We start from the raw sequence: 16772 nt of genomic DNA, 5'->3' as shown, positions 1-16772 counted from the left end.
CTGAAGATCCTCACACCCATTTGTCCAACTTTCTGGAGTTATGTGGAACCTTTAAATATAATGGGGTGAGTGATGACGCAATCAAGCTTAGGCTCTTCCCATTTTCTCTAAGGGACAGAGCTAAAAGTTGGTTGAACTCTCTGCAGCCAAACTCTATTGTCACCTGGCAAGATCTAGCTCAGAAATTTTTATCCAAATTCTTCCCTCCGTCCAAGGCTGCAAAATTTAGGGGAGAGATAAATAACTTTTGCCAGAATGACGGAGAGTCACTGTATGAAGCTTGGGAACGGTTTAAGGAACTCCTGAGAAGATGTCCTCATCATGGTATTGAACAGTGGATGCTAGTACAGAATTTCTACAATGGTTTATGTCCAACAACCAGAACTATTATTGATGCTGCAGCAGGTGGCACTTTTATGAGCAAGAGCGCAACTGGAGCTTATGAGCTGTTAGAGGACATGGCTACAAACAACCATCAATGGTCTGAGGAAAGATCATCTGGGGTCAGAAAGGTAGCTGGGGTGCATGAGCTGGATGCAATCATTGCTCTAACAGCGCAAGTAGCCTCTCTGACCAAGCAGTTACAACAGAGCAGTGTATCTGCTAATGCGGTTCAGATGGCGGTGAGGTGTGAAATGTGTGGTGGTGCTCATTCTGTCGATCAGTGCCCTATCTGTATAAATAATAACACCTCAATGGATCATGCCCAAGTTCAAGCGGTGGGAAACTTTCAAAGGCCACTCAATAAACCATTTTCCAACAACTACAATCCTGGGTGGCGAAATCATCCCAATTTTTCGTGGAAGAATAATCAAGGCCAACAACCTCAGTTTCAAGGCCAATTTCATAATAACATGCCTCAGCCACCTATGAATCAAGCTTCATCATCACAATAGTTTAGGCCTCAACAATCAATGCCTCAACCTGAGAGGCCTAATGAACTGCAAGCTGCCTTGTTGACTCTTACTAATACTCAGACTCAATTTATGACTGAGACCAGATCCTCTATTCGGAACCTTGAGACACAGGTTGGGCAGTTGGCCAATATGCTAAATAACAGACCCCAGGGAAACTTGCCTAGTAATACTGAAGTAAACCCCAAGGAGCAAGTACAGGCAATTACTCTGAGGAGTGGGAAGCAAACTACGCAGCCTAGATCTCCACAGGCAGTGGTTCAGAATAAAGGGATGGGTGAACAATCTGATTCAGAAAGGGTTACTGAAGACCATCGCCAGTCAGAACAGAGTCCGCCAGTTGTTATTGAGCAGCCAGTTAGAGTTCCATACCCTCAGAGGCTTAGAAAAACTACACTTGATAAACAGTTTTCTAAGTTTCTTGAGGTGTTTAAAAAGCTGCACATAAACATTCCTTTTGCTGAGGCCTTGGAGCAGATGCCCAGTTATGTTAAGTTCATGAAGGAGATTCTGTCAAAGAAAAGGAGAATGGAGGACTATGAGACTGTAGCGCTCACTGAAGAGTGCAGTGCTATTTTACAAAGGAAATTACCCCAAAAGCTGCGAGATCCGGGGAGTTTCACCATACCTTGCACCATTGGCAAGTTTGAATGTAAGCACGCCTTATGTGATCCGGGGGCAAGTATCAATCTGATGCCCTTATCTGTGTTTAAAAGACTTGGTTTGGGGGAGGCAAAACCAACAACTGTTACTTTACAGCTCGCAGACCGATCGTTAACACATCCACGAGGTATCATTGAGGATGTTCTTGTGAAGGTGGATAAGTTCATATTTCCAGCTGACTTTATTGTTCTAGACATGGAGGAGGACACAGATGTCCCAATTATTCTTGGTAGGCCATTTCTAGCCACAGGCCAAGCTCTTATTGATGTTCACAAAGGAGAGCTTAAGCTTAGAGTTCAAGGAGATGAGGTGGTCTTTAATGTCTTCAAGTCTATGAAGTATCCGGTGGCTAGTGACAGTTGCTTTAGTGTGGATGTGATAGAAAAGGCAGTCTCCAAGAGAAGGGTGAGCAGTGATGCCTTAGAAGCAGTATTATTGGGTGATGAGGGCGACGATGATGATGATGCTGAGATCAGAGAATGTGTAAACTGGATCAACTCGTTCTTACCATATTGGAAGAAGTTTCAAGAACTTGCAGATGCGACTGATAAACCGCTAACCTCCATTCAGCAGGCACCGCAGTTGGAATTAAAGGTCCTCCCAGATCATTTGCGCTATGCTTATCTGGGAGAGAATGAAACTTTACCTGTCATTGTGTCTGCTGACCTGTCAAAGGTAGAATTGGAGAAACTGTTGAGGGTTCTAAGGGAGCATAAATTTGCCATTGGGTGGACCTTGGCAGATATTAGAGGAATCATCCCATCGACAGTGATGCATAAAATTTTGTTGGAGGAGAATAGCAAGCCATCCATAGAGGCCCAGAGAAGACTTAATCCAGCTATGAAGGAAGTAGTGTTGGAGCAAATTCTTAAATGGTTGGATGTTGGGGTAATCTACCCAATTTCTGATAGCGCATGGGTGAGCCCTGTCCAAGTGGTACCTAAGAAGGGTGGAATGACTGTGGTGAAAAATGAGAACAATGAACTCATTCCAACAAGGACTGTAACGGGGTGGCAGATTTGTATAGACTACCGCAAACTCAACAAGGCCACAAGAAAGGATCATTTTCCTTTGCCTTTCCTTGATCAGATGCTTGACAGACTGGCAGGCCATAGCTACTACTGTTTCTTGGATGGGTACTCTGGGTATCATCAGATTGCTATTGCACCAGAGGATCAAGAGAAAACAACCTTCACATGTCCTTATGGCACATTTGCTTTCAGGAGAATGCCATTTGGACTATGCAATGCCCCTGCAACATTTCAACGGTGCATGATGGCCATATTTTCAGACATGGTAGACCGGTGTATTGAGATTTTCATGGATGATTTCTCTGTTTTTGGTTCATCATTCGACCTCTGTTTGGGTAACTTGGAGAACGTGCTGCGTCGTTATGAGAAGGCAAATCTGGTGCTGAATTGGGAGAAATGCCATTTTATGGTGAAAGAAGGGATTGTTCTTGGCCATAAAATTTCAAGTGAGGGAATTGAGGTAGACAGAGCAAAAATTTCTACCATTGAAAAGCTGCCTCCACCAGTTTCAGTCAAAGGCGTTAGGAGTTTTCTTGGTCACGCTGGGTTCTATCGGAGATTCATAAAAGATTTCTCTAAAGTGTCCAAGCCTCTCTCAAATCTGCTTATGAATGGAGTTGTCTTTGATTTTAATGATGAATGTTTGAAGGCGTTCAATTTCTTGAAAGATAAGCTTATTTCTGCACCAATTGTGATAGCTCCGAATTGGGAATTGCCTTTTGAGTTGATGTGTGATGCCAGTGATTACGCAGTGGGGGCAGTTCTGGGACAGCGGATTGACAAGGTATTCAGGTCTATTTACTACGCGAGTCGAACTCTAAATGATGCTCAACTAAATTATGCCACTACAGAAAAAGAGTTGCTAGCTATCGTGTTTGCTTGTGATAAATTCAGACCATATCTGATTGGTAACAAAGTGATTGTCTACACTGATCACTCTTCCATTAAATACTTGATGTCGAAGAAAGATGCCAAGCCCCGCCTGATTAGATGGATTCTTTTGCTTCAAGAATTTGACTTGGAGATTCGTGACAAGAAGGGCAGCGAGAATGTAGTGGCTGATCATCTCTCTAGACTTGAGTTGGAGGAGACTGAAAATAAGAAAGCAGTGCAAATCAATGACTACTTTCCTGATGAGCAGTTGTTTGGGGTAAGTGAGACTTTAGTTGTCCCTTGGTTTGCAGACATAGTGAACTTCTTGGTCGCCAAGATTGTGCCGCCTGAGATGTCAAAGCAGCAATTAAAGAAATTCTTTTCTGAGGTGAAACACTACTATTGGGAGGAACCTATTCTCTATAGGCACTGTGTTGATCAGATTATCAGAAGGTGTGTTCCCGAAGAAGAGATGCAGTCCATTCTTAATCACTGTCATACTCAACAATGTGGAGGGCACTTTGGAGCATCAAGATCGGCGGCCAAGGTATTACAAAGTGGTCTCTATTGGCCTTCATTGTTCAAGGATGCCAATGTTTTTGTCAAGGCTTGTGATAGGTGTCAGCGAACTGGTAGCATCTCGAGGAGAAATGAAATGCCTTTACAGGGGATTCTTGAGGTGGAACTGTTTGACGTATGGGGCATCGATTTCATGGGGCCTTTTCCACCATCTTACAACAATGAATACATTCTATTGGCAGTGGATTATGTATCCAAATGGGTGGAGGCTGCAGCAACTAGAGCCAATGACGGTAAAACTGTGCTTAATTTTCTGCAGAAACATATTTTTACTAGATTTGGCACTCCCCGAGCTCTGATTAGTGATGAAGGGAAACACTTTGTGAATAAGCAACTGGATGCATTGCTGGCTCGTTATGGAGTTTATCACCGAAAAGCTTTGCCTTACCATCCTCAATCAAATGGGCAAGCTGAAGTTTCAAACAGAGAAATAAAGAGCATCCTTGAGAAGACCGTTGACAGTTCAAGGAAAAATTGGTCGAAAAAGTTAGATGATGCGATTTGGGCTTATAGAACTGCATTCAAAACACCAATAGGTATGTCTCCTTACAGGTTGGTGTTTGGTAAAGCGTGTCATCTGCCAGTTGAATTGGAGCACAGGGCATTCTGGGCTATGAAAAAGTTGAATTTTGATTGGAGTGCCGCTAGTGAACGAAGGCTGTTGCAACTGAATGAACTTGACGAGTTCAGAAATGAGGCTTATGAGAACGCCAAGATTTATAAAGAAAGAACAAAGGCTTGGCATGACAAGAACTTAATAAGAAAAGAGTTCCAACCAGGGCAGCAGGTACTTCTTTTCAATTCAAGACTGCGACTATTTCCTGGCAAATTGAAGTCAAGATGGTCAGGGCCATTCACTGTCATCCAAGTCTTTCCATATGGTTCTGTGGAAGTTCGGGGCAATTCAGGTGATTCCTTTAAAGTCAATGGTCAGAGATTGAAGCCATACTTGGGTGGTAGTTTTGATCAAGCGAAGTCTATCCTCCTTCTGAAGCCTCTCTGAAGAGGGGTTCAGCGTCCGGCTAAATGACGTTAACGACAGCGCTTGTAGGAGGCATCCTATGTTTTACTTGTTATTTATTTTATTTTTGTATTTGTAAACATTGGATATTTGGTTTATTTTTGGACTTTTAGAATCGTGAAAAACGTGAAAAATCAAAAAAAAATAAAAAAATAAAAAAAATAGAAAAACCTTAAGGGTCGCAGCATAGCCATATGATGCCGCGGCATTGGGGGTTCCAGAGTCCCACGGATTTTTGAAGTATAAGGGCGGGTCGCGGCATGGATGAGGAGGGCCGCGGCATTGAACCCCAGTTTTCCCAGAATATCGAGGCGGGCCGCGGCATAGGTATGAGAGAGCCGCGGCATTGAACCCTGGAGATTTTATGCGGGCCGCGGCATGGTCAAGGTAATGCCGCGGCCCAAGTCCGAATTTGGGATAACAAGCCCTAATTTGGCCACATTCTCACTCATTCTCACTTTCAGTTGCTATTCTCCTACTCAAAACATCTTTTTCTCTCTATTTCTTGAGACTTCCATCAGCCAAGGAGATAAAAAGAAGAACTTTTGTGCCATTCAAGTAAGTGTATCTTACCTATTCTAGTGCTTTTGATTGGAGAATAGTTTGCATTGTGGTATTGTGGATTGCTCTGTGCTTTTCTTGTGAGACGTTTAAGGGGTTTGTCGATTGTTTATCTGGAAATTAGTGTTTGTGTTGTTGATTGTGTTAATCATAAGTTTTGGGGGAGTGACACCTAAGGAAAATTGAACTCAAAGTCTTGAAAACCTATTTGGGGGTTTTGTTTATTCTTGTTTGAAAGAAACTATGGGTCCCAAGAGAAATCCCCCTAGAGGTACCTCCTCAAAGAAAGCCTCCTCCTCGCGCACTCAACCACCACCAACACCACCTGCCCCAGCTAATTATGACACGAATTTATTTGTCAATAAGGACGCAGCTGATTTATTTAAAAAAATTCATAAGAGATCGGTGGAAAGGGAAAGGGGGTTTGAGCTTAATGAGGCCACTGCTGTACAAAACCCTGCTTATGACATGATAAAAGCTGAAATAGTACGCCGTAATTGGGGTTTCCTATGTGACTCAACTTATGTGGGCTTAGCCAATTGCTCTCAGATATATGAATTTTTTGCCAATTTCTCATATCAAGATGCAGAACAGAACAATTTTATCAGGGGTAAATTGGTGCCTACAACTTCTTATGCATTTAACCAATTACTGGGCCTTCCCTCATTGTCTGCACAAGAGGATGAGCATTGGCAGTTGGCCCACTTTGAGGAGCCAGACTATGACGCTATGGCTGCCGCTTTGAGTATGGAAGGGGCACGTTTCAATTATCATAATGGAAAGCCCAAAGAGTTGTACAGGTGGCAGCTAAACCCTATTGCGAAGGCGTGGGTTTATTTTGTGAGTGCCCGTTTACTGCCGACTTCTCATCTGTCTTCTATTGATAGAGAGCGCTGTTTGTTGGTATATGCTATCATGACTCAAATGAAAGTCGATGTGGGTCGCATTATTCGCTATAGCATTCGCAACATCAGCAGGTTCAATACTACAGCTGGTGTCGCCCATGGTACCTTCCTCTCGACCCTCTGCAACACTTATGAGGTACCAGTCTACAACAGCGATCTAGTCCGGAGGCCAATGGGGGCAATAAATCAGACTATGTTTACGGCATTCCCTTCGGCCTCTCTAACGCCACCTGACTCTAGCCAGCAAAACAAGCGTAGTCGGGCTGATGAACCAGTGGACATTGATCCAGCTGAGGAGGGGGAAGCAGATGAAGCCAGTCCTAGTAACCCGCCTTCGAATTTGGCAATTGGTGGACCGATTGATGAGCACACGTAGCGCACGCATGATCGATTGGATTACCTTATTCAGCAAAATCAATACTTAATCCAATCGCATCATGCGCAAAATCAGCACTATAATGACTTCATGGTGCAGCAAAATGAGTACGGGCGAGTTCACATTGAGGAGTTGAATGCGTTAGTGACGAGGTGGACTATGAGCTCCGCTGATGAGAATTACTTCACTCCTCCGCCCCAGTACACTCCATACCAGTGGCCACCTCCACCACCTCCTCCGCCATACTGATGTGGCATCAGGTAAGTTCTCTTCCCTTGTTCTTTTCTTTATCACATTGGGGACAATGTGCATTTTAAGTTTGGGGGGAAGCTTATTTTGTTTTGTTTTGTTTTGTGCGTTGTTTAGTTTAGTTTTTAGTCTGTTGTGTTATTTTCTGTGTTGTTTAGTGTAAATGTTAAGCCATCATTCTTGTCTGTAGTTGCTTTGTCTTTGCTCGTGAAAAGGAAATTGAATTCAACTGTGTGCTTGGTTAAAATTGTTTTAGAGTTGAATTTAAAAAGTTTTGTGGGAAATTTTTAATATGTTTTGAAAATGAAACATTTTGGATTTTATTATATGAGTTTGACTAGGGTTGGTGGAATGATAATTTGACTTTAATAGAACTTGCATTATTTGGCCTTTGAGGCGAAATCCTTGATGACATGTGTTTAGAAAAGTGATTTAGGCAATTTTATTGGATCGATTGTGCCTTTCAAGCCGACCTTGATTTAATTATCCTTAGTTACCCTTTTTGAGCCTTAAACTTGGTTTTTGTTCTTGATTATACTATTTGAGCCTAAATTTCCTAACTTCTTTATTTTTGTTTTCCTTACCTTTGTTATCATAAGCATATAATTTGTGGGAAAGAAGAATGAAAAATAGTAAGGAATTGGTATGATTGGAATGTAGTATGATTGTACAAAAAGAAGAGAGAGAGAAGTCTTTGAAAAAAAAAAAAAGGAAAAAAAAAAAAGAATCACTTTGTCACACTCCTTGATTATATAGATATAGAAAATCTTAAGTTTGGGGGAGTGTGATTCAAAAATAATAAAAAAAAGGAAGAAAATGATGAAAAGTGTTGTAATCTCTCTCTCTAATTGTATAAAAGGGTGATTTTTGGTGTGGTGAACAGAAGTTTGGTTGATTTCAAGGTTTTTATGCTTATGGTAATGATTGAGCCTAAATGACAATTTCATCTACCCTTACCTAAGCCTAACGCTATAACCTGTGAAAGTCCTTTTGATTTCAAAACATGTGTTGTTGACATTAGTGGAGAAGGTCAAGAAATGCAAGCATATTGTAGAGTTGGCTTGTGGAATTGTCTGGATGAGTTGAGCCTATATGATAGAATCCAAGTGTTGTAGTCATTTTCATGATATATTATTGATTTCCCTAATTGAACTGTACAAATTGGACTTTAAGGCAATTGAGCTGAAATTCTGGTTATAAATATTGCAATTGAGATTTCATGAGTTTTGGCAAAGCATTGTAGATGGTAATGATGGTTTAGCTTGTTCGTTTGTGTTTGCTTCTTTTTGTTAGTTTAACTTGGTCTTTACTCGAGGGCGAGTAAAGGTTAAGTTTGGGGGAGTTTGTTGAGTCTAGTTTTTGTTATGTTTTGGTGATGTTTTTAGTAGTCTTTTATTTCGTTTTTCTTTCATTTAGTGCGGGTTTATGCTTTGTTTGTTTGTCTTTGTGAATATCAGGAAGAATTGAGCATGTGGAAGAAAATGCCAAAGAAATGGAAGAAATAATCAAGTTTTTCATCATATTTTGATAAAGAAGGGTTCTCAACACAATTTGGAAGTGTTGGTGAAATTTTGGGATGAAAACTTGAAGAATTGAGAAATCCCTTAAGAGCCACGGCATGAGCAAAGTGGAGCCGCGGCTAGGGGGGAAACAGAAGCATTGTTTTTCTAGGAAGTCCTCGGGCCGCGGCATGGCTACAGAGAGCCGCGGCATAGATGGGCATTTTGCCCAGAAATCGTCAGTGCGGGTCGCGGCATGGCTTCAGAGAGCCGCGGCATGGAAAGGGCTTTTTGCCCAGGAATTTGGACACGGGCCATCTATTCATTTGGAAGATTTAACAATGAAGCACAAATATGTTTCACAAAAATGTATTCAAGTAATTATTATTCTTTACCATGGAAAGATGAGATAAATCTTATGAGAAATCTAAAAATGACATTATACCATTGGCAATAATGCAATAAAAGATTGGACATAAAACCTAACTTAGTTTTACTATTTATAAAATACATAGAAAGAGCATGACTAATTCTATATAGATTTTAGCAAAAGTAAATATATATGAATGAGATGGAGAAAATGATAAAGATATTATCTATATTATTTTCACTAATTTGATAATACATAGAAAGTGCTTGACAAAATCTATATACTATTAGTAACCATAAATATAGATAACAAGATGAAGAAATAGAGATGAAAGAAAATAAATCACTCAAATATATAAACTTTAAGCACATGGTGAATCAAAAATACCAAACAAAGTCATAGAGAATATATGATCATCCTAACCTTCCTAAGAAGGTTAGCCTATTACGCTAGACATTCTCATGAAATTCTAGAGAGAAAGTATGAGAAATGAGACTAAAATTTGGTAGAGTTTTGCTACCTAAAAATTACATACCAATTGTGAAGAAAGAGTCCCTATTTATAGAGGCAGAAAAGGACTAAAAAGAAATTAAACAACAAAATGGGGTTTACAAAATAAATCTGAAATATTAATAATAAAATATGATTTTGAAAAATCAAATCTTATTATAAATATTAACCTAGTTATTTTGGTGTATGGTCAATATGCCCTTTTTCTAAAGCACTAAAAAAAGATGAGCTTTAAAGCTCAAAATGGCAATTTACAAGGCCCAAAGTGCACAAAACATGGGCTGAAGGGTGGCTGTGGCAGAGGAGACTTTGACCCACTCCCAGCCAATGGGAGCGCGCCACATAGGCGTTGGCTGGGAGAGGAGAAAGGCTGAGGTGAGTTGGATTGGGCTGCTGGCGTTGGGCTTGGAGGAGCTAGCTGAAGGTTGTTGGGCTGTTCTTGCGTTGGACAAGCGTTGGAGTTATTTGGGCTGGCTGTGTTGGGCCGCTGGAGAGTTGCTTGGGCGCATGGCTGAAGGGAGCTTGGCTGGGACACGTGGCACTGCTGGAAGTAGCCAGATGGGATGCGGGTCACACACAGGTCCGCGGGTTAGGTGGGCCGGGTTCGCGGATCACATGCGGGTCGCTAGGTTGGGGTGCTGGACAGGTGGGCCTCCTTTGGCTGGGCTGGGCTTCTACTTCTGCTGGGCCTCATGGTTTCAAGAAAAATGTCATTTTCCTATTCTCTTTTTTCAAATTTAATTGTTTTCTCTACTCTTCATTTCAAAGTGTCAAAATACAACTTTAATTCCTACAAAATAACAATAAATTAAATCATGATCAAATATTTTCATTTATAAAATAAATCATAATAATTCCATGAAAATATTAATTAAAACTTAATTTATTTTGACCATTAAAATCAATAAATATGTATTTTTTACCACTAATCACAACCCTCAACTAGCTTATTGCTGATCCCTAGCAATTCAAGCGAAAAATAAAATTATTACCAAGATGAATTAGTGAACTAAATTATGCAAAATCATTTAACAAAATGTTTAGTGAGAATTTATAAAATACTATTTAAAACTATCAAAGTTGCAATTTAAGAGTTTTGTGTGTGTGCACCAAAACATATCGTTATTTCCAAAATTAACATTACAAAATTGAAAAATCACCAAAGAATAAAGTCTCAACTTCAAATCCTCACAAAGGTATTAAAAGTATTTTTATGGGAGATGGTTGACATTCTTGGAGTTGGATATTTATCAATTAACACTAAAAAATGGATGATATCGTTTTAAGAAAAACAATGTTAACGAATATTGATCAAAAGATAGGTTAATCAATTAATTGGAATCTAAATGACATAAGAACCTTCGGGATTTTTCAAAATGATATTAAGAGCCAAAATAAAGAACAAAACAAGATTAGATAATAAAAATAAACAAAACTTTTTTTTCTATTTCTTTAATAAATTGAAAAAATGTAGTAATGTTGACAATTTTTTTTTCAATAAAACTACAAAAGATGAAGATGAAAAATGTTGCTCTTGTTCTTTTATTTTCTTCTTTTTTTTTCATTCATTTTTTTATATTTCTTCTTTTTCGTTTTTTTCTATAATTTTTTTTCTTTTATTTTTTTTATAATTTTTTTTTAACAAGAGACAACATAAGAATAAAATAAAAAAATTACAAGAAATTAAAATGAAAATTACAATAAAATACAACAAAGGTTCTTTAAAACAAAAATTATCCCTCTAGTAAATGTCATGTTTTAAATCCCAAAAATTAATTTTTCCAACTCAAATGATCAATAGAAGTTTTCAAAGTTGTTTTCTCATTCTCACAAAAATTTAAAGCTTTAAACTTTAGGATTTTTCTTAATTGAATGTGTGAATATTTTTTTTTCAATGTTTGGTTGTGCATGAAATTACTCTAAAAAATTACTTCCTAATAGTAAAAATAAGAAAAACTATCTCACCAAGATTTTGTTGTCTTAAATTTTGCAAAAATTTAACTCAAAATTTCAAAATGGTAATTAAAATATATTTCAACACATGAATATGCATACTACCCCCAACTTTAAATGAGACATTGTCCTCAATGTCTAACGTTAAGCTCATCGTGCGAGAAAAATGGAATATGATAACCAACAAAACCCCAAAAAGTAAAATTCGTAACATAAAATAAAGACACAAATTAAAATAAAACACACTAAAAAGAAAGATAAAACCTGATCAGTCTTGGGTAGACAAAAGCATCGCTCTCAGGTAAGTCTACAAACTGCATATTTGCGCACTATCCTGTATCAAAAATGAATTTTCTTTTATCCTACATCTCAAAAATAGAAGCGTTAGTAACATTTTCAGGATAAGAAAATGTTTGGGTTCAAAATCGTGGAGGAAATGGGGTGAACGTTTCATTGCAAATATGTTTATGATTTTCGCAACGATTAAGTCTATCACATCAGTATGATAGCTTCCATTTTTCTTGGGGTTGGAAGAATTTCGGTATGGGAAAGAGTACTCCAAATGGCAATAGCATCATCCTTATCAGGTTTAGAACTGAGGGTTGGGGATGGTGTTATGGCCTCAGGTTGGGAGGGAAATTGACTTAAATTATGTGAAATAATAGCGTTGGTCAATTCTGAAAGTTGAGTACTAGTTTCCCTAAAATCTTCCACAAATTGTCTATTGAATTCTCTTTGTTCCTCTATAAATGTGTGTAAAGTGTCCTCTAAGGAATTTGTATTAGTGTAAACATTATATGGAGGTTCATGTGGGAAGTTAGGAAAATTTTGCTCAAAATTCATGTGAGGCGGTGCATAGTAGTTGTACTTAGGCTTCCAACTAAAATCTACAGGGTTGGCCCAACTAGAATTATGATTCCTATGGTCGACTCTTTCAAAGTCACAATAACGTTCATCATAATCTACCTCGAGAACCTCGTAACTTTCTCTTTCAAACTTAGTTTCTAAGACCCCAAGTTCTCGATATTCTCTTACACTAAGTTTGCATGCACTCCTAAAACGGCTAGTACCTTCAGTAACACTAGAATTATAGTTGTTTCCGAATGAAGAATAATACATTGGAAAATACATCTCGAAACGTTTCTTTTCTTCTTCATTCTTTTTTTTTTTTGTTATTGTGCTTTTGTGATTTTTTTTTTTTTTTGTTGATATTTTTGTTTTACTTGTTTCCAAGTCGATTTGAGGTTTTTAGAATGGTCCCACTTAAGACACACACTTTATCTAGAACTCCCTGAGGTTGCTAGATAATTGTGGAGGGGTCACAATTCACAAAAACGGTCATCTTACAACAAACACTTACAAGAACTCCCCGAGGTTACTAAGTAAACATGGATGGAACTTTACTCAAATTGGCCTTTAAGCAAAAATTGCTTATGTTGACAAAACAAGCTTTGTTTTTATTATTATTATTATTATTATTATTATTATTATTATTATTATTATTATTATTATTATTATTATTATTATTTTGTATTTTATGATTTTTTTAAAGATTTAAAACCTAAAAATAAAAACTAATAACAAAAAAAAATGAAAAATAAAGATACAAATCTAACAATAGAAAAACAAAAATTATTTAAACAAAAGAAATAAGATGCTCACTAAACCTAAAAAATAATAGGAAAAGGGAAACACTAATACATAAAAGGGCTAAAAAAATTCTAAGAAAGTAACTTCTTAAAAAAAAAATATGAGGAAAAACTATCTAAGTAAACAACAAAACTAAATTAATCATACAACCACATAAAAAAAAGCACAAAAGTAAGATAAAAAATGTAACAAATCCTAAATACAAATAATTTAAAAAAAAAATAAATGAAAATTACACTAGCAAAAGATAACAACCAATTTATTTATTTTTTTAAGTTTTTTTTTCTAAAAAAAAGAAATAAAATAAAATAAGCTATCAAAAATAAATTAACAATAAAAAAAAACTAAATACACTCACAACATGCTTTTTATTTTTATTTTTTTTAATTTTTTTTACAACAATAATAAATGAAAAGAGAGAAAAAGAAAAATAACAAAAGAAAAATAACAACAAAATAAAACTAACAAATCCTAGAAAAGAAAGAATGACAATATATTTTTTTATAGTACAACAATGAAAAAAAATGAAAAACTAACTAAAAAGGAACAATTAAAAAAATGATATTGATTTTTTTTCTTTTTTTTTTTTAGAGTAAATAAGAAAAATCTAAAAAAAAAATCTTAGAGAAATATACACAAAAAGAAGAAGATAGAATTACTCACCTCTTTTGCAAAATTTATTCTATTACCTCCCCGGCAACGGCGCCAAAATTTGTTTAACGTCCAAAATGTGCATCCACTGAGCGTGGTTGTAGTATAGATCAGGCGGTCGATTCCACAAGGAGACAAGGAATTAAAGTTAATCAATAAATAAAAGTTAGAGATAAATAATATGAGGCAAATATAACAAGTGATATTTTTGTTAGTTTTTGAGATATAAAGATTAGAAATAAAAATAGACTAAAGTGTGATGTAACAATAGATAACAAGTAGGAAGGATTAAGAGCCACCAATATGCATACTTATTTATTTGGATCTTTGATTCATAAAAATTACACAAATGAGTAGTTCACATCCCAACTATTCATTTGGAAGATTTAATAATGAAGCACAAATATGTTTCACAAATATGTATTCAAGTGATTATTATTCTTTACCATGGAAAGATGAGATAAATCTTATGAGAAATCTAAAAATGACATTATACCAGTGGCAATAATACAATAAAAGATTGGACATAAAACCTAACTTAGTTTTACTATTTATAAAATACATAGAAAGAGCATGACTAATTCTATATAGATTTTAGCAAAAGTAAATATATATGAATGAGATTGAGAAAATAATAAAGATATTATCTATATTATTTTCACTAATTTGATAATACATAGAAAGTTCTTGACAAAATCTATATACTATTAGTAAACATATATATAGATAACAAGATGAAGAAATAGAGATGAAAGAAAATAAAGCACTCAAATATATAAACTTTAAGTACATGGTGAATCAAAAATACCAAACAAAGTCATAATGCATATAGGATCATCCTAACCTTCAGAAGGTTAGCCTATTATGCTAGACATTCTCGTGAAATTCTAGAGAGAAAGTATGAGAAATGAGACTAAAATTTGGTAGAGTTTTGCTACCTAAAAATGACATACCATTTGTCAAGAAAGAGTCCATATTTATAGAGGGAGAAAATGACTAAAAAGAAATTAAACAATAAAATGGGGTTTACAAAATAAATCTGAAATATTAATAATAAAATATGATTTTGAAAAATTAAATCTTATTATAAATATTAACCTAGTTATTTTGGTGTATGGTCAATATGCCATTTTTCTAAAGCACCAAAAAAAGATGAGCTTTAAAGCTCAAAATGGCAATTTGCAAGGCCCAAAGTGCACAAAACATGGGCTGAAGGGTGGTTGTGGCAGAGGAGACTTTGACCCACTCCCATCCAATGGGAGCGCGCCACGTAGGCATTGGCTGGGAGAGGAGAAGGGCTGAGACGAGTTGGACTGGGCTGCTGGCATTGGGCTTACGTTGAGCTTGGAGGAGTTGGCTGAAGGTTGCTGGGTTGTTCCTGTGTTGGGCCCGCGTTGGAGTTGTTTGGGCTGGCTGTGTTGGGCCACTGAAGAGTTGCTTGGGCGCATGGCTGAAGGGAGATTGGCTGGGACGCGTGGCGCTGCTGGAAGTAGCCAGATGGGGCGCGAGTCACACGCGGGTCCGCAGGTCAGGTGGGCCAGGTTCGCGGGTCACACGCAAGTCGCCAAGTTGGGGTGCTGGACAGGTGGGCCTCCTTCGGCTGGGCTGGGCTTCTACTTCGGCTGGGCCTCATGGTTTCAAGAAAAATGCCATTTTTCTATTCTCTTTTTTTCAGATTTAATTGTTTTCTCTTCTCTTTATTTCAAAGTGCCAAAATACAACTTTAATTCCTACATAATAACAATAAATTAAATTGTAATCAAATATTTTCATTTATAAAATAAATCATAATAATTCCATAAAAATATTAATTAAATTTTAATTTATTTTGACCATTAAAATTGTAACGACCCAACTATTCTAAACCTTGGACTATTAATAACTACTATACTAATCTTAAGAAAACATACATATGAAATAACCATAACTTTATTTAAAAACTGTAAAGTAAAGGTTAAATACATAAAAATTTATTTAGGATATGGGATCTCATTGTTTTGAAAATAAAACAAAACATAACTTAAATAAATTGGTTACAAAATTAAGAGCAGGAAAAAATAATACATAGAAATCATAACTAAAAGACTAAAAAAAAACTTCATCCTCTAATCGAACGCTCAGTCCATCGATTCCATCCTGCCTCAATACACATCCACAAGCTACCAAGAATCTTTCCGCTGCCATAACTATTTTCCTGCACATATAAAACATAAAGGAATGACCCTAATGCCCAGCAAGGAAAATCTACTACAAGCATGAAACATAATCATACACATAACTATAAGCTATAAACATATAACATATATCTATAAAGACGTACATCATATAAGACTATACTATTAATGGCCATTAAAACATGTGATAAACCATCTACGTCCCCTTTCTAATATCTGAGGTAGGTTAGATCACATGGTAGGTTTATGATAACCCATCTACGTCCCCTGTCTAATATCTGAGGTAGGGTAAATCATAACCATGAAACATAAGAAAACATCACATAACTTATCATAACATATCAACATAACATATAAGCATATAAAACTATCCTATTTTCCTTACCAAAATACCGGGATGATGAGTATACTAAAGAAAAGGGATGAAAAGAATGAACTACACCATCGAAAAGATACTTACCAATAAGAATCTTAGGTTCAAGATCTTAGATGCCTAACTAAGAATAGAGAATACGAGTTAGGATTTGAGTAGAAAAACTATAAGAACAATACATAAAGGAACTAGAATAAGGAATACCTTGAATGCTTCTATGACCGAACTACACCTTGAACCGAAATATACTATGAACCTTACTTCCTGAATGTTTATTAAGCTTATAATGATTAAGCTTATAACCCCAACCCAAGTGTTTATCACTCTATAGTCTCACTAGCACATGGAAGGCTCTAATTAATGCTTGAAGAATGAATGAAAAAGCTTGGTGCTAGGTCCTATTTATAGAGTTCTAGGAAT

The 16772-nt window shown here is 36.6% G+C and overlaps 1 non-coding gene across 1 annotated transcript; it reads right to left on the bottom strand.

Moving 5' to 3' along the window:
* Positions 1 to 221: 221 nt before the first annotated feature.
* On the bottom strand, positions 222 to 328 carry LOC133820630 (small nucleolar RNA R71). The gene has a single exon (XR_009887035.1). It is a non-coding gene; the product is annotated as a small nucleolar RNA R71 (small nucleolar RNA).
* Positions 329 to 16772: the final 16444 nt, after the last annotated feature.

Source organism: Humulus lupulus, chromosome 2, assembly GCF_963169125.1.
Source record: "Humulus lupulus chromosome 2, drHumLupu1.1, whole genome shotgun sequence".
Classification (NCBI taxonomy): domain Eukaryota; kingdom Viridiplantae; phylum Streptophyta; class Magnoliopsida; order Rosales; family Cannabaceae; genus Humulus; species Humulus lupulus.
Note: the sequence above shows the minus strand (reverse complement) of the source record. Positions and strands in the feature narration are given on the sequence as shown.